General features: G+C 36.9%; 1 pseudogene; it reads left to right on the top strand.

Moving 5' to 3' along the window:
• Nucleotides 1-896: 896 nt before the first annotated feature.
• The window catches only part of LOC132269860 (uncharacterized), a 153,484-nt pseudogene continuing 127,003 nt past the window's right edge, over nucleotides 897-27,377 (top strand).

Raw genomic sequence — 27,377 nt, 5'->3', positions numbered from 1 at the left:
GTGATGCTTCTGATTATGCCATGGGGGCAGTTTTAGGACAAAGAGTGGGTTAGCTTCCTTGTGCCATATACTATGCAAGTAAAACTTTCTCGGGAGCTCAATTGAATTACTCCACTACCGAGAAAGAATTACTTGCCGTAGTATATGCTCTTGACAAATTTCGTTCCTATCTCTTAGGGTCCAAGGTTGTCGTTTATTCTGATCATGCCGCTTTGAGGCATCTATTGTCAAAAAGGGAAACAAAACCTAGGCTGATTAGATGGATTTTGCTTCTTCAGGAATTCGATTTTGAAATCAAGGACAAGAAAGGCAATGAAAATGTGGTTACCGATCATCTTTCTAGGTTATCGATAGAGCCTTTCTCCAGTCTACCAATCTGTGACTCTTTTCCGGATGAACAACTCTTCCAAATTTCTAATGGAAAAATGCCTTGGTTTGCCGACATTGTGAATTATTTGGCAGTAGGCAAGCTACCAACTTCTTGGTCAAAGAATGAAAAGAATCGTTTCTTTGCCAGCATCCGAAATTACTATTGGGAAGACCCTATCTTATACCGATATTGTCCGGATCAAATTATGAGAAGATGCATTCCAGAGAATGAAATTCTAAGTGTCCTAGTGTTTTGTCACACTCTTGTATGTGGTGGGCATTTTAGTGCAAAGATGACCGCCTTGAAAGTTCTTCAAAGTGGGCACTTTTAGCCCACTATTCATAGAGATGCCTACAATTTTTGCAAATCATGTGAGAGGTGTCAAAAGATGGGAACAATGTCTAGAAAAGATATGATGCCCTTGACCAATATACTTATTGTTGAGATCTTTGATATAAGGGGCATTGATTTTATGGGTCCATTTCCTATATCCTATGGTTTTCAATACATTCTTCTTGCCGTTGATTATGTTTCCAAGTGGGTGGAAGCATGTGCTACCAAAACAAATGACCACTCCATTGTCATTCAATTTATCAAATCCAATATCTTTGCTCGTTTTGGTATGCCAAGGGCTATAATAAGTGATGGAGGAAAACATTTTTGCAATCAATTCTTGAGGCACTTATTTCTTAAGTACTCCATCACTCATAAGGTAGCCACTCCTTATCATCCTCAAATAAGCGGGCAAGTTGAAGTGTCTAACCGGGAAATTAAGCATATTCTTGAGAAAATGGTTAGCACCACCCGGAAGGATTGGTCAAGAAAGCTAAATGATGCTTTGTGGGCATATCAGATGGCATACAAGACTCCCATTGGCATGTCTCCTTATAGACTTGTATATGGAAAGCCTTGCCATCTTCTGGTTGAGCTAGAGCATAAAGCCCTATGGGCAGTTAAAAAGCTCAATTTTTACCTTGATAAAGCCGGAGAGAATAGGTTACTCCAATTGAGTGAGTTAGAAGAGTTAAGACACAATGCCTATGATAATGCCAAAATCTACAAATAACAAACCAAAGCCTTTCATGATAAGCATATTGTGAAAAAGTCTTTGGAACCCGGTCAAAAAGCTTGGTTTTTCAACTCTAGACTGAAACTCTTTCCTGGGAAATTGAGAACCAAATGGGAAGGTCCTTATGAAATCATCTCTATTGCACCTCATGGGGCGGTTGAAATCAAAAACTTGAAGAAGGGCAACATTTTCAAGGTTAATGGTCAAAGATTGAAACCTTACATAGAGGGTCAAGTCTTTCAAAGACATTTTGAAGCTGCACATCTAGTTGACTCGGTGTATGAGCATATAGAAGATTGCATTGACAAGGAACCAAAAGCTCCTTTTGAGTTTAAACCAACACGTTCTTCGAAGAACCATTTGTTGGGAAAAGTTCAAAGAACCATTCATCACCCCAATAAGGAGGGGATGCATAACAAGATCTTTGATCCGGGCTAAAAGAGTCCAACGTCTTGCTAGAGACGTTAAAGACTAGCAAAGGCATTCGTAGGGCATCAAAACCCTATTCCTCCCTCATTTTTATCTTTCATTTCATTTCATGCAAAGTCTAGATACTTGTTTTTGGTTCTCATGTGCATTAAAAGGAACTTTGGTGAGGATTGCATGAGCTTTCATGTCATTATTGAGCATTCTGCATAGTTCGATCGATCTCAAACTTGAGTTCGATCGATCGAACTCCTCTCTGCATCCAACACTTAGAAAAAATTTTGACCTATAGAAACCTGCATCCAAATCACCTCTCTGTCCCATCGTTCGAACTAACTCTTAGATCGATCAAAAGACCTTCGATAGATCCAACTTCCAAGTTCGATCGATCTCATGATCTAACACTTAGAAAAAATTTCGACCTGCATCAACCTGCATATTTCAACTCTCTATCTGATCATTTGAAACATTCCAAGATCGATCTAAAGTTCTTCGATCGATCCAACTTCCAAGTTCGATCGATCTTCAAGTTCCAACACTTAACCAAATTTTTGAACCAAAAACCTGCATGTTTTTGCTCTATGTCTGATCGATCGATCTCAATTCTCCATTTCATTATTTGACTTTGTTTTAAGTTTTCAAATTTTAAAAATCCAAAAATATTTTCATTTTTATTTTCTTGTTTGTTCCAAAAAAAAAAAAAAATCATTCCAAGTTCGATCGATCTGAAATTCTAGTTCGATCGATCAAACTCACGTGCGACAGTTTTTAAATAGAGGATAAGATCCCATTCTCCCCCATTTCCAAACCCTAGTTCCTACGCCGCCGTAACCTCACCCATCTCCTCCCTCTCCGGCGAGATCTCCATAGTAAACCACGTGTCGATCTCTCCCTCTTCTTGGATCTTCTTCCTCTTCATATTTCATCTCTCCTCTCTTTGCTTCTAGGTAAGATCCGAGACCATCTTATTGATTTAACACCTCTATTTGTTAAGAGTATGCTTTCAGTGTTTGATCCGTTCCACTATTCATGATGATTGTTGGCCATGGATGAAGTTTTAAGCTTTAATGTCTATATGTCCATTTTCGTCTTTATGCCATATCCATTGTAATGAGTTGCTCTGATTTTTGGGAGTGTGAGCCATTTTAGGTGATTGTGATTGATGATTGTTGTGTTGATGGGCCCACAAACATGTTTGTGTGCGTCCTGTGTTCCCACAGTCATAGATCTGTGACTTCTCATTTTTCACAGAACACAGTTCGATCGATTGAACTTGTGCCCCAGATCAATTGAACTTGTGAGATCGATCTCACTAATTTTCAATCGATTTAACTTTTATGATCGATCTCACTTCTTTTTCTAATCGATCGAATTTCACAGATCTCATACACACACTTCATTCATCTTGTATTCACTTCATGCTATTATATCTATGCCCAATGCCTGTGATATTCCACATTGGATGCATTTCATACTTATATTGCTTAGCATACTTCACATCCTATCACTTGCATAGATTCATGTTATATATGTATTGTCTATACTATTTGACAAACATTTATCTATTGTGCCTTCAATTCATTATTCTAGCACTTAATCCCATTACAAGATTTCCTTTTTGCAGACCATGACTAAGAATGACAGTTCTTCCACTTCAGCCACACCTGAGGCTCATAATCAGATCTGTCGCTTAGAGGAGCACCTTCAGAGTCTAGAGGATATGCTGGTTGCCCTTAGAGCTGACATTAGTATCCTTCGTCTGAATATGATGGCTGCCATTAGAGCTGACATTTCTCGCCTCCGTACGGAGATCTTGACTACCATTGATGACTTAGCCTGGGAGATCCGGGAAGCTCCCTCTGCCTGAGCCTCCTAGTCTCTTTATCTTTTTATGCTCTTTATCTATGTTATGTGTCTGCTACATTTGTGATACTATTCTTTTTGCAGCCGAGTCTGTTGGCTTTAACACTGGATGTATTACCCTCTATGATTGTTTTTCTTTATGATGGATGTCGTATGTTTCTATTGATACATCTGTGCTTTTAATTCCATCAGGTGCGTCTCAGTGACTTCAGTGAGAAAATCCTACCCAATTTTCAGGACAACCCTTATACCTTTCTCATTTCTTTATCTGTTTATCCCATTTACACTTGCATGTCCACTGTGCACTGATTACCCCATGTTGTTATCTGATAAGTTTATCCAAGTGCCAATTTTCAGGACCACAGTTCATCCTAAGTTTGGGGGGGCCATGCCACCCACTTCAGATCCTTTAGTCCCAATCATTCTATGCCTTAGTTGCACTGGTATACTCTTTCCTTTGTTCTCTTGCACATTGAGGGCATTGTACTATTTAAGTTTAGGAGGGATGGTGCATTATAGTGTTAGTTTTAAATTCAAAATTTTGAGCATGACTTGTGTATTTGAGGGATATTTCTATGATTGGTCCATATCTAGCTATGATTTTGATCTTTTGAGGACTATATTGCTTAAAATTTAAAAATTATTTGACTTGAGAGTCCAATACTCCTTGTATGCCGTGTGGATGCCATTTAGGAGTAAATTTTTTGAAAGATTGATATCTTGCTTGCATTTGTGGTCCACATCATCCTGATTTTGTGATTGTTTTAAGATTCATTCTAGAATTCTACACTAGCATAGGCGCACACTAGCATTCATTTGTGGGGTACATGCTTTGTTGATTATTGAATTGGTTATATCCCAATTGGGCTAGTAGTGCATTGAAAGCTTTCATTCTTAATAAAGGTGGATAACAACCCCTCTTCACTAAGTAGCCGGGATTTTAGCCTCATCAAGCACTGAATTTCTCGCGCCGAAAAGTGGAGGGCCCAAACTTTAGGTTAATAATTGAATTTAAAAATAAAAATAAAATAAAAATAATAATAATAATAAAAAGTGAAGACTTCTTCCAAAAGGTGAGAAGTGGGAAATGATTAGATGGTTGTTGTCTTGATTTGTAGCATAGTTGATTTGAGCTTATAAGTCCGTAGGGGTATTTGAATGCCTAATGCCCTAAAGCCGTCTGGTTTGGGAGTCATTGACCTAATGCTCGACCTCAGGAATCGCTAGAAAGTTTAATAGATCAACATATTGCACCATACTTCTATCTTTGATCCTAAAAAAATAAATAAGTCGAGTGAAAAGAATAAGCCACCTAGATGAATAAAGCTTTAATAAAATGTCCACTTTTTGTCTTGATGATCAGTACTAGATTTGTGTGCTAGTTTGAGGGTAAGGATGTGATTAATTCTTTAGTTGGCTAAGATAGCAACACATTTGATGCCGGTCCACTCAAAAGGATTCTAGAGTTGTTTTAATTTGCATGATCATTTTCTTGATGTGTGGAGGACCATATTTGCTTGCTTGATGTTGAGATTTTGGAAGATTACTTGGAAAGGGTTGAAAAATTGCATACTTGAGGTAGTTTTCTCCCAATGCTTGTTTGCAATATTGGTGCCTCTTTTGAAAAAATGAGCTTAATGTTTGTAGGTATCATTTCTGGAAACCCTCACAAGACTTCACTCGTCCACTAGGGGTAACCTAGGGGTTTAAAAGGCTTGTTGCATGTGCTAAGTGCAATCGTGTTCCCTACGAAAGTGGCGTTATCCATTTATTGTTTTTCAGTTTATAGTTGTATAGTTGTTCATTTCATTACTTTCTAGTTCATTACTAGGGACTAGCAATATTTAAGTTTGGGGGTATGATGAGCGCTGAAAAGTGTGTATTTAAACCTTAAGCTTAGGCATTCTAGTACCTTTATCTATCTTGCTTTACCATTTTAAATTAATTTCGTATTATTTCCATTTTCAGGCACTTATCCCGAAAATAAGCTAACTTAGCCAAATAAGAGCTTAATTAAAGCAATTCTGGGATTAAACAAAGAAAAGAGCAAAGTGGAGAAAGAAAGAAGCAAATGAAGCCAAAGGTGACAAGCAGCAAAAGTTCGATCGATCCAAGTTCAAGGTTCGATCGATCGAACAATGATCGATCTCAGCACTTCAAGATAGATCTAAGCCTAGACCCAAAAGCATAAAGTCCCAAAAGTTCAATCAATCCAACACCATCCTTCGATCGATCGAACACTTTTGTCCTTATTCAAATGATTGATCCAATCCACAGCTGTACCACCCACTAACCACTTTTGTCCTTTTCCCATAAATATCTCTCCAAAATATCTCAGATTTGTCTTTTCCCAAAAAGCTCAACCAGTTGGATCAATCCAGCCTAAGTTTGATAGATCTCAGCCAGTTCGATCAATCGAACTTCCTCCAGTGCGAAAAAGTTAAAATTCCATCTCACTGAAAGTTGTCCTTTATCCAATCATTAGGGAATATTGTGTGCACGACCCCAGCTCACTTTGGGTGTCATTTTGACCTACCTATATAAGGATAAGGATTGCTTTTTACAAGGAAAGCCAATATTATTTTTTTTATCATCTCTTGGAGAGGAAGCTTAGAGGAGGAGGAGGCTAGAGACACCATAGGAGACTCTTCCTCAACAAGGAGCAAATTTCAACCATGGAATTAGCCCTTGAGGGTTGGAGCATCATCACCATGAGTGGCTAGACATCCTCTTGGGGCTAGAGTTAGCCCCAAGAATGCTTTCTATATCTTAATCTTGTGTATTATTGAGGGATTAGTGTTGTAATTAATGTTTTGACATTTTGATATATATATAGATCTTGTTTATTCAATGATTTATGTGGTTTAATGCTTCCAATTGATTATTTCATTCTATCCATATGTCTATGTATGCTAGAATAGATTTTCATGTGTTGGCCTCTTTCTCTTGTGTAATTGATGCATGTCTATGTGTATTAATGCTATGGATTTAGGGATTGTCAAAACATTGTACTTAAAATAATGCTCTTGTGATTTTCTAGATGGTCCATGCTCATTTCTTGATGGATTATGCCTCTCCCTTAGCTTACTTAGTTTAATTTCATGTCATTAGTTTAATTGTAGTGTAGTGATAGCATAGTTGTTAGATAAGAGGACAATCCATGCTAGTTGTTTGATGTTCTATACTTTTGAATGCAAGTAGCATATGTCTCTAACCTTGTGGTGTATTTGGCTTGTGAGCTTAATGATAGGATTAATGACTTGCTAGATATGTTGTGCTTTTCACGTGCTATTTAGACAATATATACTTAATTACTAGATATATTGTGTTTTTCACATGTTGATTAGACAATGTATACTTAATTGGTCACCCTTGCTAATCGAATCAACCAAACACACACACACAAATATTGCAACACAATTTACCCTCATTAGTCACTAGTTGGAAGTGTAGAAAAGCATTGCTTGGTGGTGACCTCTAAACCCCAAGATCTCTCTCTCTCTCTTGCTTACTCTTTGTTATATTCAATTACTTAGTTTAATTTAGTTGTTCTCTAGTTTAATTAACCAACCAACCATTTGTTTGATCATTCGACCTACTAACCCTAATTACAATTCCACAATCAAGTACGACTCCAATCCCTTGGGACGATCCCTACTCGCCCTAGCTATATTTATAGTGAAAGGTAGTAGTGGCTTTTATAAATGTAAAACTCTTAGCCCTCGCCTTATAAAATTCACACACTCTTAAGCTTGTGATGTAGCGACACTCCAAGGAGAGACCAACACTACTAAAACCGCCGATCACGCAGTCATGGTTAAGTTCATTCAAATGAACATTTTTAGTCGGTTTGGTACGACACGAGCTATTATTAGTGATAGGGGTGCTCAATTCTATAATAAGTATTTCCATACTTTGGTACAAAGATACTTCATCACTCATAAAGTTGCTACTCCCTATCATCCCCAAACAAGTGGCCAAGTTGAAATATCCAATCATGAGATTAAGAGAATTCTTGAAAAAATAGTTAAGCCAAATCGTAAAGATTGGTCATTACGACTAAATGATACTTTATGGGCTTACCGAACAGTTTTTAAAACCCTGATTGGTATGTCACCTTACCGTCTCGTCTTTGGTAAAGGGTGCCTTCTTCCTATAGAGTTAGAACACAGAGCTTTTTTGGCCATAAAAAAGCTCAATTTTGATATAAGCTCTGCTAGTTCTAACAAGAAGCTTCAACTAATTGAGCTCGAAGAATTACATAATGATACTTATGAGAGTGCTAAGGTTTACAAATCAAAGACTAAGGCATTTTATGACAAGCATATCTTGCGTAAGACTTTTGAGCCTGGGAAGAAGGTTTGGTTGTTTTAAACACAACTGAAACATTTTCCTGGCAAGCTGAAGTCACGTTGGGAAGGTTCATACATGGTTATTTCTGTTACACCTTATGGTCCAATAGAGATACGAGATTGCAAGACTGGACAATTGTCCAAAGTTAATAGACAGAGACTTGAACCCTATATAGAGGGTAATATGTAGAGAGGCATAGTGGAGGCAGTAGAACTTCATGATCCTATTTACTTGGACTAGAGACATCTGTTTTTGTCGAGCTATCGACGTTAAACTTAACATATTGTCGAGCTATCGACATTAAACTTAGCAGTTGTATGTTGTACCGTAGTTTATTTTTATTTTTATTCTTGCATTAATTTTTAGGTTTTAGTTATTTTTATTGTTATTTTAGTTATAGTTTAGTTTAGGTTAGGTTTATCAAGAAAAAGAAAATAAAAATTGGAAAAAAATACAAAAATACAAAATTTTGTCTCAAAGCTTAAGCTTCCACTTTAAAGCTCGAGCATCAGCTACCAAAAGCTCGAGCTTGCACATGCTAAGCTCGAGCCCTCCATCATCGCTAACTTTAAGGTTTTCAGCAGCTAAGGTCGAGCCTTAGTTTTCAGGCTCGAGCCCTTGTACTTTAATATATATAGAAACCCTCGTGCCGAGCTTGAAAACCTCATGCCTTCACTCGTTCTTACCTCCTTTCTCTCCCAAATTTCTTCAATCTTCTTCGATTCATCATCTCTAGTATCTCAGGCTTCGATATACATCAAAAGGTAAGATCTCCTCTCAATCTTTCTTCATTTTATATAGATATATATATATATATGTATATATACTTATATATTTTCTATATATATTCACTAATTTTTCACAAAATCATATCCAAATGAATAAAAACTTCGATTTAATCATAAGTATATCCATTCTAATCAGGAATCCACATATAAACTTGCAGAAATTCCAGATCTAATCTTAGATTTGAATAACACGGGTTTGGGTTCTTTTGGAGGATTGAGTTGCAATATAAGGAGTTTGGGGGTTATTGTGTAATTGATGAGAAGTTTGGGGGTTGATTTTGGACATTTTTGGAAGGATTAGGAGAAGATTTGATTCGGTTGAAACCCAGGAAGCTCGAGCTCTCATATTTGGGCTCGAGCATTAGGAACAAAAAGTACGAGCCTCAACCAGAGTAAAGCTCGAGCCATAGGACCTTAGGCTCGAGCCTTGGGGCACAAATTTGGGGATTTTATTAGACAGTTATTGAGGGATAGTGCCAGGACCTTGGACATTAGAGATGCCTCGACGTCCATGAAAGAGGCTTATTCGGACTCCAGCTATGGCACTGGATGATGCATAAAGGTACAACACTATCCGCCATCAAACAGATTTTGTGCTGGAGGATTTTTAGAGGCACAGAGACACATTCTAGGCTGTAGAGGTCCTACAGGCTCAACAGCTATCGAAATTTCTGAGGCATCCAGCATAGGTAGCCTATCCTAAACTGGTGCATGCATTTTACTACACTCTGCTTCTACATGCAAGCAATGATGCCCATGATGGAGAGGATTACTTTATAGCCACTATCGAGGGAGTGGAGCTGACAGTGGACTGTGAGGCTATAGCGTGGGCTAAGGGCTGCCACCATAGATACCCTGCCACTCTTCAGGGGTAGTTTCCATAGATTTCTCTTAGCCTATCTAGGGAGGTGATGGTCAGAGCCCTTTGTCAGGGGAGACACTCCACCATATTAGAGATGATCCGGAAGTCACAGCTTCTAAGACGATTCTAGTTCTTAGACACGATCCTTGTGGCCAATACTCACCCTATCGAACATAAGATAGGGTGGTGCATAGAGGTGGTGGATGAGCATTATGCATTCCACACTGGCTATGGGGTGTCTATATCCCAACTGGTGTTCCTATAGATGCACTGGCTCTACGATAAGATGGGATAAGCCCGACGCCCTCCTACCCACCACTTACATTTTCCCAGGCTCGTTGCTTACCTGATGGAGATCTTGGGGGTTCCATTACCCCTGAATGAGGCTACAGTTACCGTCTTCACCCAGTACCATTTAAATCACTGGAACAACGTCTGGGGGCATATGCCCAAGCCCAGATGCAAAGAGTGGGGGTTGACGATGAGATTCGAGAGGATCAACGGCGTTTGGATGCCGAGGCATGGGGGGTGCCATATGTGCTGCATGTACCACCTAACCCACCTCCCCCTACTATTCTCTCAACCGATCAAGCAGATGCAGCAGTGGCTGAAGAGGCAGAGGATGAGGAGGATGACGATGAGGCCGAGGAGGATGACGATGGATACCTCTGACGGCCAGGCCCAACCGCGGAGAAGGCCAGTTCCTACAGCCCAACCTGAGAGTTCTTCTCTGGCTGAGATTAGAGAGTTGCAGGCCAAGGTAACTGAGCTATAGGATGAACAGGCAGTGCTAAGACAGATGCTAACTGCACAGCAGAGCATTCTTGAGGGGCTATTACGTCGTACTCCGTCTGCCCCTTCTACTTCTACTGATACTCCTCCACCTCATATTGATTAGCTATCTATGGCTTTTTTGTATTTTCTTTTGCTAGATAAGCACTTTTTTTTACTAGGGCAGTCTTTTTTATGTATTTATTTCTTTATGCTGTATTTCTGCCCTAAGTCTGCTATTTCAAAAGCATTGTACTAATATTGATCATTTTTATACATGTTCTTTGCTTATCTTATCCTTATGTTGATATTTGAGCTACATGTGATATTTCTCTGTTATTACTCTATATACTTGATACTCTGATCTGTGTTAGAGTTTGTTGATTTTGCCAGGTACTACAGATTAAGTTTGGGGGTGATTTCTCCATTTTACCCATCTGTGCTTCATTTTGGTTTATCTTTACTGCTCTGCTTGTATGGTAATATCTTTCTAACTCTTTTTTGTTCTCACACACTGAGGATAATGTGTACACTAAGTTTGGGGGTAAGGTAAATTGGGACATCAAGGAATAAAATAAAGCTTTTGCTAACACAAGGTCATAATATTTGATATTATAAGCATAAGTTTGAGTCTGTTGATTGTTATATATTCTGTTTGCAGTCTGATGTTGGTTAGAAATGGTTTGTATGCCAAAATATTGTGAAAAGGGATTCTTAAAAAAAATTTAAATCAGTTGGTGGCTTGTGGTCTACTCTGTTAGGATGATCATTGTTTAATGATATTAATCTCTGAGATGCTACATTTTGCACATATTCACACTTGCATGAATTCTGTGGGGTAAAAACTAGAAGTCTTGTCTTGTTTTGAGTTAAACTGAGATGAGCATGTGGATTTGATAATTTTAATAACCAAGGTATAAAATAAAAAATTCTTCACCAATGGGAATGAAAAAATAAATAAATAAAACAAAAGTGAAGAAAAGAAGTAAAAAAGGGTCAAGTTCAGGTTTGTACCTAGATTGCTTGAGCAATTAAGTCCTTAGCGGTGTATTCTGACACCTAATGCCCTATGACCATCTGGGTTGGGAGTCATTGGCTAAAAGCTTGTTACATAAGGGGTTTAGGTTGCCTAGATTACTTGAACAATTAGGTCCGGAGGGGTGCTTTATCACTTAATGCCCTAAGACCATCTGGTCTAGGAGTCATTGGCTGAAAGTTCGTTACATGGTGATCTAGAAAGCTTAATAGACTTGAACATTGCACAGTATCCTTTTTGAAAAATGCATACCAGCAGAAAGAAAAATAATAATGCCTTGGGAGTTAGAATTTGAAAAGTTTACCTGTGAATTGAGGAATAGCAAGGAATAAATGCAAGCATGGACCGTAAGCCACATGTTTAATTGTAAGATAACTTTTAAAAAGTGTTTTGGAGATTAAGATTGTTGAATAAATAATTAAATTGACATATGGGGACCATAGCTGCTAAATTGAAATCGAAAGTTGAAAGTTTTTCTGATTATATGATTGGTTGTACTTGTTATATTTGACTGATTAGTTAACTGCAAGGATATTATGATTTGAAAACAGGCTTGAATGAGCTTGTTGTGCAATTAAGGCACTGTTTAAGATGTTTGTGGGTACCATCATTGGAAACCCTCACGAGACTACAACACATCCACTAAGGGTAACCTAGGGGTTTAAAGGCTTGTTGCATAGGCTAAATGCAACCGTGATTCCCACGAAAGCAGCTTTTTAGTTCTGTATTGCTAAGGGACTAGCAATATGCAAGTTTGGGGGTGTGATAAACGCTAAATATTGCATATTTAAGCCCCTAAATATACATATGTTAAGGCTTAAAGTGATACTTCTATCCATTGTTAGACTGATTTATGTTTAATGTGTGTTTATAGTTACTTTACAAGAGAAACGGTTAAAACTGGGACTTTATGATGAAAAGATTGATATCGAAGTTTACAGAGTCGTTGTCGGTTATTCAGAGTAAGTTGAGAGCTTAAATGGTGAAGTTTGGAAGAATTCAGGAACCAAAGCTCAAGCCCAAGTCTTGAGGCTCGAGCCCTGTAAGAAAAAGAAGAAAAATCAACAAGGTATTGAAGCTCGAGCCTTATACCTTCAGAGCTCGAGTCCTACTCAGTGGTGCTCGAGCCTAACCTTAGGGTGGTCGAGCCTTGACCCTCAAGCTTGAGCTCAAGGCGTCTGAATTTGAAGAGTTGATTTAATGGAAAAACCAAGCTCCCAAGGCCTCGTGCCAGACCTCAAGGATCGAGCACCATCATTCAAAGCTCAAGCCTTGAGTACCTAAAGCTCGAGCTTGGTACCTAGAGCTGGAGCCCAAGAAGCTTGGATCGAGCAATGTTAAAAGAGATGAATCGCAAAATATTCTAAGTGTTAAAGGAAAAGATGCTTCGGAAAAATAGTTGAAGAAATTTGGCTAAGTATAAAAGTGAAGATCGAGCACCATTCCTTGAAGCTCGAGCAATAATTCAATGAAGCTCAAGCCATGTTCCAAAAGCTCAAGCCCGAACCTCAAAGCTCGAGCCTTCTATGACAGATCAAATTTAAGTTACAGGATTATTCTTTTTAAAGTCGTATCTCATTCCAAATGGGCCAGAAGTCATAAAAGCACACCAGACCTTTATTTTCTTCTATAAAAGAAGGAACAGGCATTGATAGAAGAAAGTCCTTTTTCTCGTATTATTCAAAAGGCTGATACTATGGTGGCAGCTTTTAGGGTTTCCATAACCTTAAAAGGTGAAGATCTTGAGAAGAGACGTGTCGTCCGTGATGATGGAGATGACTACAACACAGATGATATTCGGCATCATCATGAGTAGCTAATTCCTCTCTTAGGGCACTGATTTAACCCAATATAGTACTATGGTTTGATTGTTTTAACTTTAGGATATTTTTAATATATATTATGTTTTTTATTACATAACTATAAGCAATTGGACGGCATCTAGCGGAGCCCTATCGGACATAAGAATGGAGGTCATGTAATGGTGTTCCAACTTTTTTTATAAAAAGAATGTTTTCAGAGTCTATGCTTAGGAAAGATGGATTGTTTGCAAATTAGTTAAAGTAGTTAGAGTAGGTAGGTAGATAGTCCATGCTAACTGCAGATAGGTTATAGTTAACTGCATTTTACTAAACATCTTTCTTTAAAACCCGACCTGAATGAATGTTATTGAGTTCAATTCATTTGAAATATAATTTGATTAAATCCCCAAAAGTTGAAATAGTTAACCATAGTATGAAGGTTGTGGTGAAATCAAAGCCCTAAGACCTCTCTCTCTCTGATCACTCTAGTTTAATTTTAGTTTATAATCGTGACAACCAATCAATCACTTTAACCAGTTACCTGTAAACCAATAACGATTAGTTAAAAGTAGAATATAATAACTCATCTCCCTATGGGTTAGACACCCTCTCTATAGTGCTATCCTACAAATATTTGTACTATTGTGAATGGTTATTTATAATTGACACAAACACACAACACCCTGCTAATAAGAGCTAGTTCAGCCACAAGGCTAAACAAAATAGCCGGTGAATCATACTCCCGTAACTGCAAATGAAGATCTGCAAGCTCTTTTAGCATTTTCCATCTATGAGTGGAAATTCTAGCAAGAGTCCCCCGTGACATCCTACTTAATGCATCGACCACCACATTAGCCTTACCCGGATGGTACTGCAACTCAAAGCCGTAGTCCTCTATGAACTCGACCCATCTACACTGCCTCAACTTTAAATCCTTCTGAGAGAAAAGATACTTGAGACTCTTGTAATCGAAGAAAACCTCGAACTTCTCCCCGTACAAGTAATGTCTCCACCCCTTTAGGGCAAAGATCACTCCTGCCAATTCCAAATCATGTATCGAATAGTTCAACTCATGAGTTTTCAACTTTTGAGACCCATAAGCTACCACCCACTCCGTCTGCATTAGAATACAAACCAATCCTTCCCGCGAAGCATCATAAAAGATCATGTACCCCAACCCACGTTCTGGTATGATCAGAACTAGAACTGATGTCAACCTAACCTTCAACTCCTGAAAAGAAAACTCACAAGCCTCGTTCCATATGAACTTGACCCCCTTGCGGGTAAGTCAAGTCATAGGTGCCGCTAGACGAGAGAAATCCTGAACAAATCTTTGATAATAACCGGCTAGGCCAAAAAACTCCGAATCTCAAACACTATCTTCGGACGCTCCCAATCTATCACAAACTCAATCTTTGATGGATCCACTACAACACTGCCCCCTGACACAACATGTCCAAGGAACTTCACCTCCGGTAGCCAAAATTCACATTTCTCGAACTTGGCATATAATCGATTATCCCTGAGGATCTACAAAATTGTCCTCAAATGATACTCATGCTCCTCCCTCAAAGCTAAGTACACGAGAATGTCATCAATGAAAACTACAATAAACTGTTCGAGGTGGTCACTGAATACACGGTTCGTCAAGTCCATGAAAGCTGCTGGAGTATTGATCAAACCAAGTGGCATCACCAGAAACTCATAATAGCCATACCGTGTAAAAAAAGCGGTCTTGGATATGTCCTCATTCTTAACCCTTAACTAATAGTAACCTAATCTCAAGTCAATCTTCGAGAAATAAGTAGCCCCCTTCAACTGATCAAACAAGTCATCAATCCAAGGTAAAGGATACCAGTTCTTGATTGTAGTGTTTTTTAACTTGCGATAATTGATGTAAAGTCTCAAAGATCCATCCTTCTTCTTCATAAAAAGAACCAGGGTTCCCCATGGTAAAGCACTATGATAAAAAAATCCCTTGGCTTTCAAATCATCTAACTGAGCCTTCAGTTCATCTAATTCTCCCAGTGCCATGCGGTACGGTGCCATAAAGATAGGCGCAATACCGGGAATGACATCAATGGCAAAAATAACTTCCCGAAGAGGAGGAAGCTCCGTCAACTCCTCCGGAAAGACATCCAAAAACTCGACCACAACTGCTAGAAAAACACAGCCCAAACCCCTGTCTTCCTCGGCCAATACAATAGCCAAGTAGGACCTGTGGTGACTCTAGTCACCAATGCTAAAAACCAACGCTGGGTGGGAATCACTCTGATCTCCCACGAAATGAAAACAGTCTCCATTGGGAGTGCAAACGGACACCCTCCCGTAGAAACAATCAATCGAAGCACGAAAGAAGGATAACCAGTCTATCCCACGAATGATGTCAAAGCCTGTTATGTTAAGAAGAATGAAATCGAACTCCAAAGTTTGCCCAGTTATCTCAATAGTACAACCCCGACAAACCCAGTCCAAAGACACTGGACCCCCAACTAGCGTGTCAACACAAAGGAAACTGTCCCACAATGTGACCTCCAGCCCCAATGAACGTGCAAATGAAATAGAAATGAATGAATGTGATGCACTCGTGTCAACAAGAACTCTAGCCCAAGACTGAAAATTGGAAAGATAACTCGAAATGTAGAAGTCCCTGCGGAGGCTGGCTACGGAAGAGCATAAACTCGTCCCTGCGCCCCTGACTGATGAAAACTTCCCTGATAGATGATAAGTGCTCAAATATTGCATATTTTAGCACCTAAGCTAGAGTATTTTAGTCCATTCATCTATCTTTATTTTTCCATTTTAGTATTAATTTATATTTTTGTTGATTTTAGGTCAATAACGTTTAAACAGGCCAAAAATGGTCCATTACTGCCTTTTTAGAGTCAAGCATAGAGTTCCAGAAAGTTTCAGAAAAATGTAGAATTTTGCCACCCGTGGATTTGGATCGATCGAAGATATTTTGGATCGATCGAGAATACGCTGGCAGTGAGCTATCTTATTCTTGCGTTGGCCCAAAATCCACCTACCACCTGGCTGTGGGATTAGATATTTAAAAGGCTTATTTTCTTACTTGTTCACTACTCCAAGAAGCTTGTATAAAGGGGGAATTGAACCAGTTATAAAAGGTCTTCAATTTTATTTTATTTTTACATTGTAATAGTTAGTTTCTCTTTCTAAAAAAGTTAGAGATTAGGGTTAGAAGAAAAGAGAAGAGTGGAGGCACCAAGAACACATCTTAAGATCTACACAATCTCTCTCTGTAGAATTCAACAAAGAAGAAGAGGAAGAAGATGGAGACATGTTTGGGGATTACCCTTGAGGGTTCCAAGATCACAACCACCTCCTCTATGATTGGGTAGACTTCTCCTTGGGGCTTAGATGAGCCCCAAGTTTGTAAATCTAAACGCTTCTTTTTAACTTTTTGGGGAAATGCACAATTAAAATACAAGAGTTCCAAGAATTTCTCACAAGGGTCCTTAAGCAACTTCAAATTTAAATGTTAGCTTTAAACTCCAATGATTGCACCAAGATCCAATGCTTGCCTTTCTTGTAGTCAAGTACATAATTGACAAATAATAATGAGAACAAGAGAAAAGAATAGACAATGGAAAATAAAATAAAAATAAAAACAATCAAATGAACATTATTATTTAGTCTAATTCCTACAAAACCGTTAATCCCCGGCAACGGCGCCAAAATTATGATTCGACCTGAGCGTGTGCACAAAATAATGCACAACACTTTGAGTTTGGAAATTAGTGTCAAGTGGGCATCATATTTTAAATTTATAAACCACTTAATACCTATACTACATAGTATGAGTGAGAAGGGATCATCCCAAGAGATTATACGTGTTAGAATTTAATTTCGATTCTAATGTACCAAATGATTGCAAAAGAGGGTTGATTGTTTGATTACAATAAAATTCAATTAATTAAAATGAACTAAGTTGAGTTATGGATTTAAGAGATGAGAAGAGAGGCTTAGGGCATTGGAATCGCCACCAAGCTCATTCACCAAACCACACACTTTCAACTAATTGGGGAAAATATTCTTGTGAACAAAATGCGACTACCAATTGCTACATTAAACATGGATCATTAAATTCAAGAATGAATTGTCTACCCAACCAACAATTAAACTAAGTGTAGCACAACCCATCAATTCTAAGTATGTCCCATCAAATTACTAACAATTGTAGCACACATCAATCTAGAGAATCATGGAATTTGCAATAATAAGCCATGGAATATCAAATCAAGCATAAATTGTCTACCTACCTACAAGCATGAATTAAATTGTAGAACAACCCATCAAGCATAAGCATATAGTCCATCAAATTAATTGACAAACCCATCTAATAAAAACCATGCCTAGCCATCACTAGATCTTTAATTCATCACGCATAGACATGCAACAAACATAGAGAAACTAATGTAGAGATCAATTCCCAAATAATCACACATAAGACAACATGTAGTCAATGCCTTTCAAAGACTCATTTGGAATATTAAGAAACACCCTCTCTTCATCCTTTTTCTCTTCCTCAAAAATCACCATCTCTTCATCTTCCAAGCTAGCTAAGGAGTCCATTAGAGAGTTCATTTCATTTTTGGAGCTTTCAAGGTCAAAACCACAATTTTTATACATTTCAAAAAGGCATGTCTCAAAAGGGTCTTTAGAGATAATAAAAGGAAAGCTCTCTTCAACAAGTTCCTCCTCCTCCTCTCCTACCTCTACAGTGGTCAACATCTCCTCACTCTCTAAAGTATCAAAGGCTGGAATCAAATCATGATCAAAATAAGGAAAATCCTTATAAGTCATGTTGTGCTCTATTGGACTAGCCATTGGTGGAATTATTAATTCCTCAAATTGATCATTTGCTACTTCTTCCTCTTCACTCTCCTCATCCTCATCTATATAAATTGAAGTTTTTGCCATTTGTTCATTTGCCTCTTCCTCCTCCTCTTGAGGAGAAAGAATACTTGCAATTTGCTCAACTTGAGCTTCTAACTTGGCTATAGTTTGAGAATGAGAATTAATAAGTTGAGTTTGTGAGATATGCACATGAAGTAAAGCTAACACTTTTTTTTGAAACTCAAGGGAATAAGGTGATGGAGGTAGTTCTTCATTAAATGGTGGGGAGAGTAATTGTCATAAGAAGGATTAAAAGAGTGATCAAATCTATAATAAAATGATGATACTTGAAATGAATTGGACTCAATCTCATAAGGATTAAAATATGATTGAGAGGCATAAGGTGAAGAGAAGAAATCCCCCCCCCCCCCCCCCCCCCAAAAAAAAAAAAAAAAAAAAAAAAAAACTTGGATCAAATAATGGTTCCATTCACATTAAAAATCCAAATGCAAGAAGAAAAAAAAAAATTGGCCTCCACACAGGCCGATGCTTGGACTTAAAATAAAGCAGTGAAATTAACCTCAACAAGGGTTATCACAAGCATGCAAAGAAGTGCAAAATTAAAATTCAAGAGTTCTAAGAATTGCTCACAACGGTCCTTAAGCAACTTCAAATTTCAATGTTAGCTTTAAGCTCCAATGATTGCTTTAAGATCCAATGTTTGCCTTCATTGTAGTCAGGTACCTAACTGAACAAATAATATCAAGAATGAGAAAAGAATATACAATGGAAAATAAAATAAAAATAGAAGCAATCAAATGAACACTATTATCTAGTCTAATTCCAACAAAATCGCTAATCGCCGGAAACGACGTCAAAATTATGATGCGACCCGAGCGTGTGCACAAAATAATGCATAACACTTTGAGTTTAGAAATTAGTGTCAAGTGGGCATCATACTTTAAATTTATAAACCGCTTAACACCTATACTATGTAATATGAGTAAGAAGGGATCGTCCAAGAGATTATACATGTTGGAATTTAATTTCGACTCTAATATACCAAACGATTGCAAAGGAGGGTTGATTGTTTGATTACACTAAAATTTAATTAATTAAAATGAACTAAATTGAGTTAGGGATTTAAGAGATGAGAAGAGAGGTATTAGGGTGCACTGAAATCGCCACCAAGCTCGTTCACCAAACCACACACTTTCAACTAATTGGGGAAAACATTCTTGTAATCTAGATGTGACTACTAATTACAATATTAAGCATGGACCATCAAATTTAACTATGAATTACCTACCTAACCAACAATTAAACTAAGTGTAGAACAACCCATCAATCCTAAGCATGACCCATCAAACTAGTAACAATTATAGCACACATCAATCTAGAGAATCATGGAATTTCCAATAATAAGCCATGGAATATCAAATAAAGTATAGATTGTCTACCTAACTACAAGCATAAATTAAATTGTAGAACAACCCATCAAGAATAAGCATAACCTATCAAATTAATTGACAAATCCATTCAATGAAAACTATGCATAGCCATCACTGGATTCTCAATCAACCACACATAGACATGTAATTAATAAATAAAAAAAACTAGTGTAGAGATCAATTCCCAAATAATCGCACATAAGACAACATGTAATCACATAGAGAATTAATATAAATAATTAATCCATAGAAATCAAAGGAGAACCCAAGATTCATTAAATTCACAAGGCTAAAATACTAATCACAAGATATTATTCCCCAAAAAGTAGAAAAGAGATAGAGGTTTAGATTACAAATTTGGGGCTCATCTAAGCCGGCCCCAAGGAGAAGTCTAGCCAATCATGGAGGAGGTGGGTGTGATATTGGAACCCACAAGGGCAATCCCCAAACATGGCTCTATCTTCTTCCTCTTCTTCTTTGTTGAATTCTAGAGAGAGTGTGTGTGTAGATCTTGACATGTGTTCTTGGTGCCTCCACTCTTCTCTTTTCTTCTAACCCTAATCTTTAACTTTTCTAGAGAGAGAAACTGACTATTACAATGTAAAAATAATATAATTGAAGACCCTTTACAAATGGTTCAATTCCCCCTTTATACAAGCTTCTTGGAGTAGTGAACAAATCAGAAAATTAGGCCTTTAATTGGTGCAAACTCATAGCTGTAAAAGTTGGTGGAGTTCGAGCGCGCTCGGGAAATAAAACAGCTCACTGCCAACAGGGAGTTCGATCGATCAAATAGGAGTTCGATCAATCCAACACTTACTTCAATCGATCAAAGCTGACGTGGAAAGATATTTTGGATAGCTGGGAACCTTATCCATTGAGCTGGCACCGCCTTAATCTCGACCGATTGTAGATATCTTCGATCGATCAGGATTTCCTTCGATCGATTGAGACTTGAACAGTGCAGTTTTTCTGACTTTTTCTTAATTTTCTCCTTAACTCCAAAACTGAGTTAAAAGGCTCTTTTTAACCTATTTGAACCTTATTGACATAAAATAGATAAAAACACAAATTAGTACTAAAATGAGAAAGTAAGATAGATGAATGGACTAAATACCCTAGCTTAGGTGTTAAAATGCATCACATTTGAGCACTTATCACCTTATCCATTTTAAGCCCTAGTTTCTGCATTTATTTCCTTTTTAGTCTCATGACTTCTTAGGAAGTTACTTTGGCATCTTAGATGTGGTATTCATCTCTAGAGACTTCTTTTCTTTTATTGCTTCCGCATCTGGGATCCGTTATCGGGTCAATTTTCGGGTAACTCGCTGACGCACTATGTTCTTTGAAATTCAGGCCATCACAAACAATGCTCAAGCACACTATTATGGTGCTCGAGCACCCCTTTCTGGGAAACAGTGCTCAAGCACCTTTGGGAGGGTACTCGAGCCCACTAAAGAGGGTGCTTGCGCACCATTTGGGGATTTTTGGTAAAAAGGCTTAAATTGACCCCGAATTTATTATTTAAGGTCCCGAACACTAAATAGGGACTTAGGTATAATGATATGTGAATTTAAATAGGCATGAATACAACGATGCATGCAATTTAAATTTATTAATAAAGAATTTATGATTTTAATCTTTTAAATTGTTTCAGCATTTAAGATTAAATGTTGAGCATGAGATGTATTTGGAGAATGCTTTTGGCTGTAAAATAAAATATCACAATACTCAAGATTCAGTTTATGTGAGATACATGATGGAGGAAGCTTAAATAAATTATAAGTCATTCCTATAATTTGATAACATGATATTATGATATGTACTGTTATGATAGGATATAATTATAATCAATTGCATATCTGTATTTTATAATCTTGAAGAATAATATATATATGTTTGGATTTGTTTGAAGACCAATATCGGGATTTGGTTCTATGTATGCACTATTATCAAGATATGGAGGCATTCTGTGGATGAGCTGGCTAATAAGTTTAGACTTATTCTATGTCAGGCCATTGTCAGGATGTGGATGACATGCCATTATTGGGATATAGTTATTATATATTTTTATAACTTCCAACCTGTTGTCAGGATATAGGCGTGGTTATTAGCTGTTAACTATTGTTAGGATATGGTTAATTATATCTATAATGATATTATGTATACCATGATACAAGCTTAAGGTCTTGGGATCAGTGGTTAGGATGAAGGTGTATATTGTCGATTGAGATGGGTAGCTGGATTAGGGATGTGTGTGCCCTGGCAGAAGGAGGACTCATAACCACCTTTGTATGTGATTTGCATGAGATACCCACTACACGGTTGAATCTGCCTTAATTCAGTGAGAGTCTTTAGTATGTATATTTATATACTTATCGACTATATAGCTATTCCATAAGTTAGCTATAGATGTATAGTTTCTCTAATCTCTGTTTGGGTTATCGTAGAAAGGACTTTGTTGACCTTAATTCCATCCAAGGACAATCTAGAGGTTTTGATGATAACAAACCATTAATGGTGTTTAAGGACTAATGTTTACATTGAGTGTTATAGATTATTCACATTCAAATGATGACCTCAATGAAGTACGAAAGATCATTCCAAGTATTCCATTATTCAAGATCACATCAAGAAAAGCAATGGATACAAAGAAGACATGAAGTTGCAAAGAAGCAAATGAAAAGTCCATCCAAAGATAGCTTGGACTACAACGAACAAGAAAGTAACTCAAAGAAAGGAAGAAAGCAAGTCTACCTAAAAGCCTACACGATCATGGACAAGCTTGAAGAAAAGGGGTAGATAGGATGGTGACTGTTTAGGATTCAATGTCAAAGTATTTGTGAATCCATTTGAAGCTCATCTCTACAGGACCATGTATATCATATCATCACACCTGTTAACTTAGAACAATTCATGAGGCAGTAGGTCTATTTCGGTCTCATGAATTGTTCTAAGTTAACAGGTGTGACAGTCTATTTCGGTCTACTGAAATTCAGGACCATTATATTTCGATCTACTGAAATAAGGAATCATGGCCAACCTGAACCATTTCAGTCTACCGAAACAGAGAAGGGTTTTACTTCGGTCTACTGAAACAGATATACTAAGGATGATGACCAATCTTAAAACCATTTTGGATGACCGAAACACAAGGGTGTTTCATTTCGGTTGACCAAACCTTGCCCAGATCTGAATCTGAACAACTATTTTGCCTTGAACTCCGTGCACATCAACTATATTTTTGAATAGCTGCATCAGAACTCTATAAATAGAGTTGGGGACTTCAGGATTCGTAGTTGCTACCATTGAGAAACAATATATAGAATCCAAAGAGCTTTTGTTCTTCGTTTTATATCATACTCTCTCATCCCATATCATTCATAGAGTCTTGAGCTTCAATCTATTCATATATATACTCTAGAGTGTGCTGAAAGTTGTGAGCTTTGATTTGCACATTAATCTTTGAGAGATATACTTGTATGCAACAAATTTGATCTTCAATTTGTAAGGGCTGGTGTGGCCCAAGGAAGAAGAAGCAAGCTAGCTTCATATTTGTAAAGGTTGGTGTGACCCAAAGGAAGACAAAGAGAGGTTGTCTCTTAACAAAGTGAAGCAAGGAGTTGTTTCATGTAAAGGATTGCTCTCCACCCATAAGGAGGTGCCCTAGTGGATTGGAAAGTCTCAAGAGGAGTCTTGAGCTAAGGAGTAGGAGTTTCCGAACCTCGCTAAAATTGCTGTGTGAATGTTTGCAATCTCTCTTCCCTTATCTCCTTTACATTTATGCTATTAATTACTTATATCCATATCTTGATTATTGCATAATTGTTAGAGGGTGTTAAGTATAATTTGCAAATCCAAAAATTGGCTATTGTTTGCCATAGACTCTATTCACCCCCCCTCTAGAGTCAATACTTGGGCAACAATTGGTATCAGAGCCTAACTCTAATTAAAAAGACTTAACCGTCTTAGAGTACGATCATGGCTAACAATGGCATAGTCACACACCTAGAAGGACAATGTATTGATAGACCTCCAAATTTTTATGGAACCAGCTATAGCTATTGGAAAAGTATAATAATAGACTTTATTCAATCCATAGACTATAGAATTTGACTTGCCATAGTTAATGGACCATTCATTCCCATGAAAGAAGTAGAAAAGACAATGGTTCCTAAAAAGAGAAACAATGGAATGAAAATGACCATAGATTAATTCAATGCAATGCTAAAGCCATAAATAATCTTTATTGTGCATTGAACCAAAATGAGTTCAAGAGAATTGCAAATTGTAAAACGGCAAAAGAAATTTGGGACTCACTTGAGATATTCCTTGATAGTACTTGTAATGTTGATGAATCAAATTTATGAATGCTTATCAATGAAGATGAATCTTGTAGCATGAATAACAATGGTTCAAATAATGAGATGAATTTTAGCTCTACTAACATTACTAATCATGTGAATGATCTTGCTAGAACTTACTCATCTTCTTATAGTGAAGAAAATGAAGCAATTCAAAGGAAGAGTGAAACTCTCCAAGCTTCTAGCAAAGAAGCAAATGACATTAAAGATATGGTTGATCATCATGAAGATATTGTTCTTTGTCTCATGGCCGACAAAGATGAGGTAAACTCCAACCATGATTCTTTTGATTTAGATGCTTCCTATAATGAGTTAGTTGATGAGCATAATAAATTACATGATGCTTTTAAAGATCTGTATAAGATGCTAGAGAAAGAAATTTCTAAGAATGCCATTCTTAAGAAAGAAAACATTTCTCTCTCAATTGAGCTCTCAAGAGTCAAAAATGGAAATGAATCTTTCAAAAAGGAAGAGAAGTGTGTATTATCTAAAGAGTCACCATCAATTGACATTGTCCCTAAAAATGATTCTTTAAATAAAATCATTGATGATCAAAATGACACTTTAGCTAAATTCACAAAAGGAAAGGAAAACCTAGGTACTATGCTTGGTGAGCAAAAAGTTATCTCTTTCAAAAATGAGATAGGATATGAACCTAATATCAAAGATGCATGGTTAATGAAAAAGAGAAAGTTCTCAAATGATTCCTTTATCAAAAGTTCTTTTCATTATTCTAAATGCAATTATTGTAGAAAGTTGGGACACAAAATTTACCATTGTCCATTTAGAAAGAAGAAAAGAATCAAGAAGATTTGGGTTTCAAAAGGAACTTTTGTGCCATTGCCTAACACTTATGGGCCTAAAAAAATTTGGGTACCAAACAAAGATTTTCTAAGTTTGCCTTGTAGGGTTGCTTCAAGAAATCCTCATCAACCATGGAGAATGGCTTCTTGATAATAGTTGTTCAACATATGATGTAAAGAATGTTCTAAATTCTTATCTCTTAAAGCAAAAGAACATTATAATTAGGAACAACTACAAAAGCATAATACTGTGAGAGGTTTCTTCAAGGGCTAAAATGAATGAGTTACAGTAAAGATTAAGGAGGTTCCTTTGTGCTAATTTTCTGGTGCCAATAGAGGTTAAGGAGGTCCAAACCTGTTGTGCTTACTTCTGGAGCTAGAACAAGGTTTGAGCAACAATATGTTGGTGGTTTACAACTGCAGAAAGTGTCTAAAACCACATATTGAAGCTGGTATTGATTTTCATATCTCAAACCTCTAGTATGTATTGATTTTCTGGTTTACACTTCTGAAACTGAACTTTATATGCTATAATTATGCTACACTATGAATGTCCATCATCTGAGCATGCTTAGGTTGTTGAAAAGTTGAAGTATCTTAAGACTGTGGTTGGTAGAAACTAAGAAGTAGGGTTTTAACCCTAATATTGCTGTTGTGAGCATATACAATGTTATACCTTGCATTGTAATTTATTCTGATCATTTGAGCAAGTGTATATTGTCGATTAAAGACTAGGGGAGTGAAGGTTGGGTTGTCCCTAAGGCTAAATTACAAACTTACCCTTTAAAGCTCAAAAGCTAGGGTTTGTTGAGCATCAATGTAATCCTAGACATTTACTATTTGAATTATAAAATGCATCATCATGGTAGAGAAAAATTAATTGATAATCTATCATAAAGCATATTGAACAAAGACAGTGTTACATTTATGCATTGTATTGAATTGAGCTCCCAAGAGGAACCTTAACCATGTGTACTAACCCATAAGGACCCTAAAAGTAGTGGGTACCAAAAAATTCCACTCAAGCATATTTTGTAGGTTAAAGACCTCTTCTTTTAAGAACAAGTGGATTCACAATATGGAGGGCTAAAGCACATAAAGAGAAATTAAGCCATGAATAAGATGAGGGATGCACTGCAATGAGATATTGATTGCTTCGGTAAATATACCCTCCTTATCATAAGTGTGCTTTTATTTAATAAGCATTGAATGTGACTTAATTGTGCTATATGATAAGGACAATACTATCATTTCCACATCTAGTCATGGCATAATTAATATGATTTGTGATTTTGACATAAATGCTACTTGTTACAAAAATGCCTATGTTAAAGTAGCTTATCTTGGACTTTGTGACTTAAACATGCTAGCATGCATTTATTGTTAATCAAGACTAAATTTGTGAAAGATACTTGGAATTGCATGCCATCAAAGAAAGTCACCCAAAGAGGTTAAAAGCTACTTAATTTGAATTATTCTAAGTAGCTATATCTAGAAAGTCAAGCTCTATTTTAATGAGGATATTTACTGGTTTTGCAGTTCCTGCACAAACCAGTCTACCGAAACATAACTTTGGTTGACCGAAATGAAATAACCACTTGAAACAGTCGACCTGGTATAAACAGAGAGTTTTGGAACTAAGCTTTAAGTTATTTCGGCCTACCAAAATGAATTCATGAAAACCAAACCTCTAGTTATTTTGGATGACCGATATGTTTGCAGCATCAATACTTACAGGGCTTTTAAAATCTATATCATAACATGCATTGTGGACCACAATTGGTAACTATGCTAGAATGTGTTCCCAAGATTTCAACCAAGAAAAATGCCTTGAATTTATGTCTTTATGCACATATGACTTTGAATTAAAGCAATAAGAATACTACATGTTTTTGCATGAAATGATTTTTATCAAATGCATGAGTTATTGACTTCATATCTAAAAATTCTTTTGAAGAAAAATCACCCGGACTTGAAATGCATAAATTTTGAACTAGATGTTTAAAATTATTAATTACCTTATGCACTTATAAATAAGCTCCTAGAGCTCATCTTGAAAGGCACAAGTGATTTTCTCATAAGTAATGGTTTTTAACAAAATTTATATATATCTCTCTCATTATGTTCAAAACCATTATTGACATTATGTTAATTGCACTTACATGGATGATATTGTCTTAAATCAACATTTATGTTTTGTACAAAGAAGTCTTCCTTAAGCATGCAAAATAAATTGAAATAAGCATGATAAGTAACTCAATTTCTTCTAAGGATTGAAACTCCTTTAGTGTCATGAAAATGAATTTTCATACATTTAGTTGGCACTCTAATCTTGGAAATATATCATTCAAAGAACACGTTGTGTTCTAGCTTAGATGACCAATGTGATATTAAGTGCCACTCTATCTTGATGTTTTCATTTTTAGCACTTTAAAACTTCATGTGATGTTTCTACATCACTTCTTAAAGAATGTGTGTAAAAGAGATATTAAGATCATCCACATTGAAAATCATGTAGCCAATCTCTCACCACATCTCTTAAAGAAAATATTTTGGTAT

The sequence above is a fragment of the Cornus florida genome, unplaced genomic scaffold (genome assembly GCF_030987335.1).
Source record: "Cornus florida cultivar Cherokee Brave unplaced genomic scaffold, ASM3098733v1 CherokeeBrave_3.0.0_Hap2_Chr01, whole genome shotgun sequence".
NCBI classification, from domain to species: domain Eukaryota; kingdom Viridiplantae; phylum Streptophyta; class Magnoliopsida; order Cornales; family Cornaceae; genus Cornus; species Cornus florida.
The sequence above is the reverse complement of the archived record's forward strand: the minus strand, read 5'-3'. Positions and strand labels throughout refer to the sequence as shown.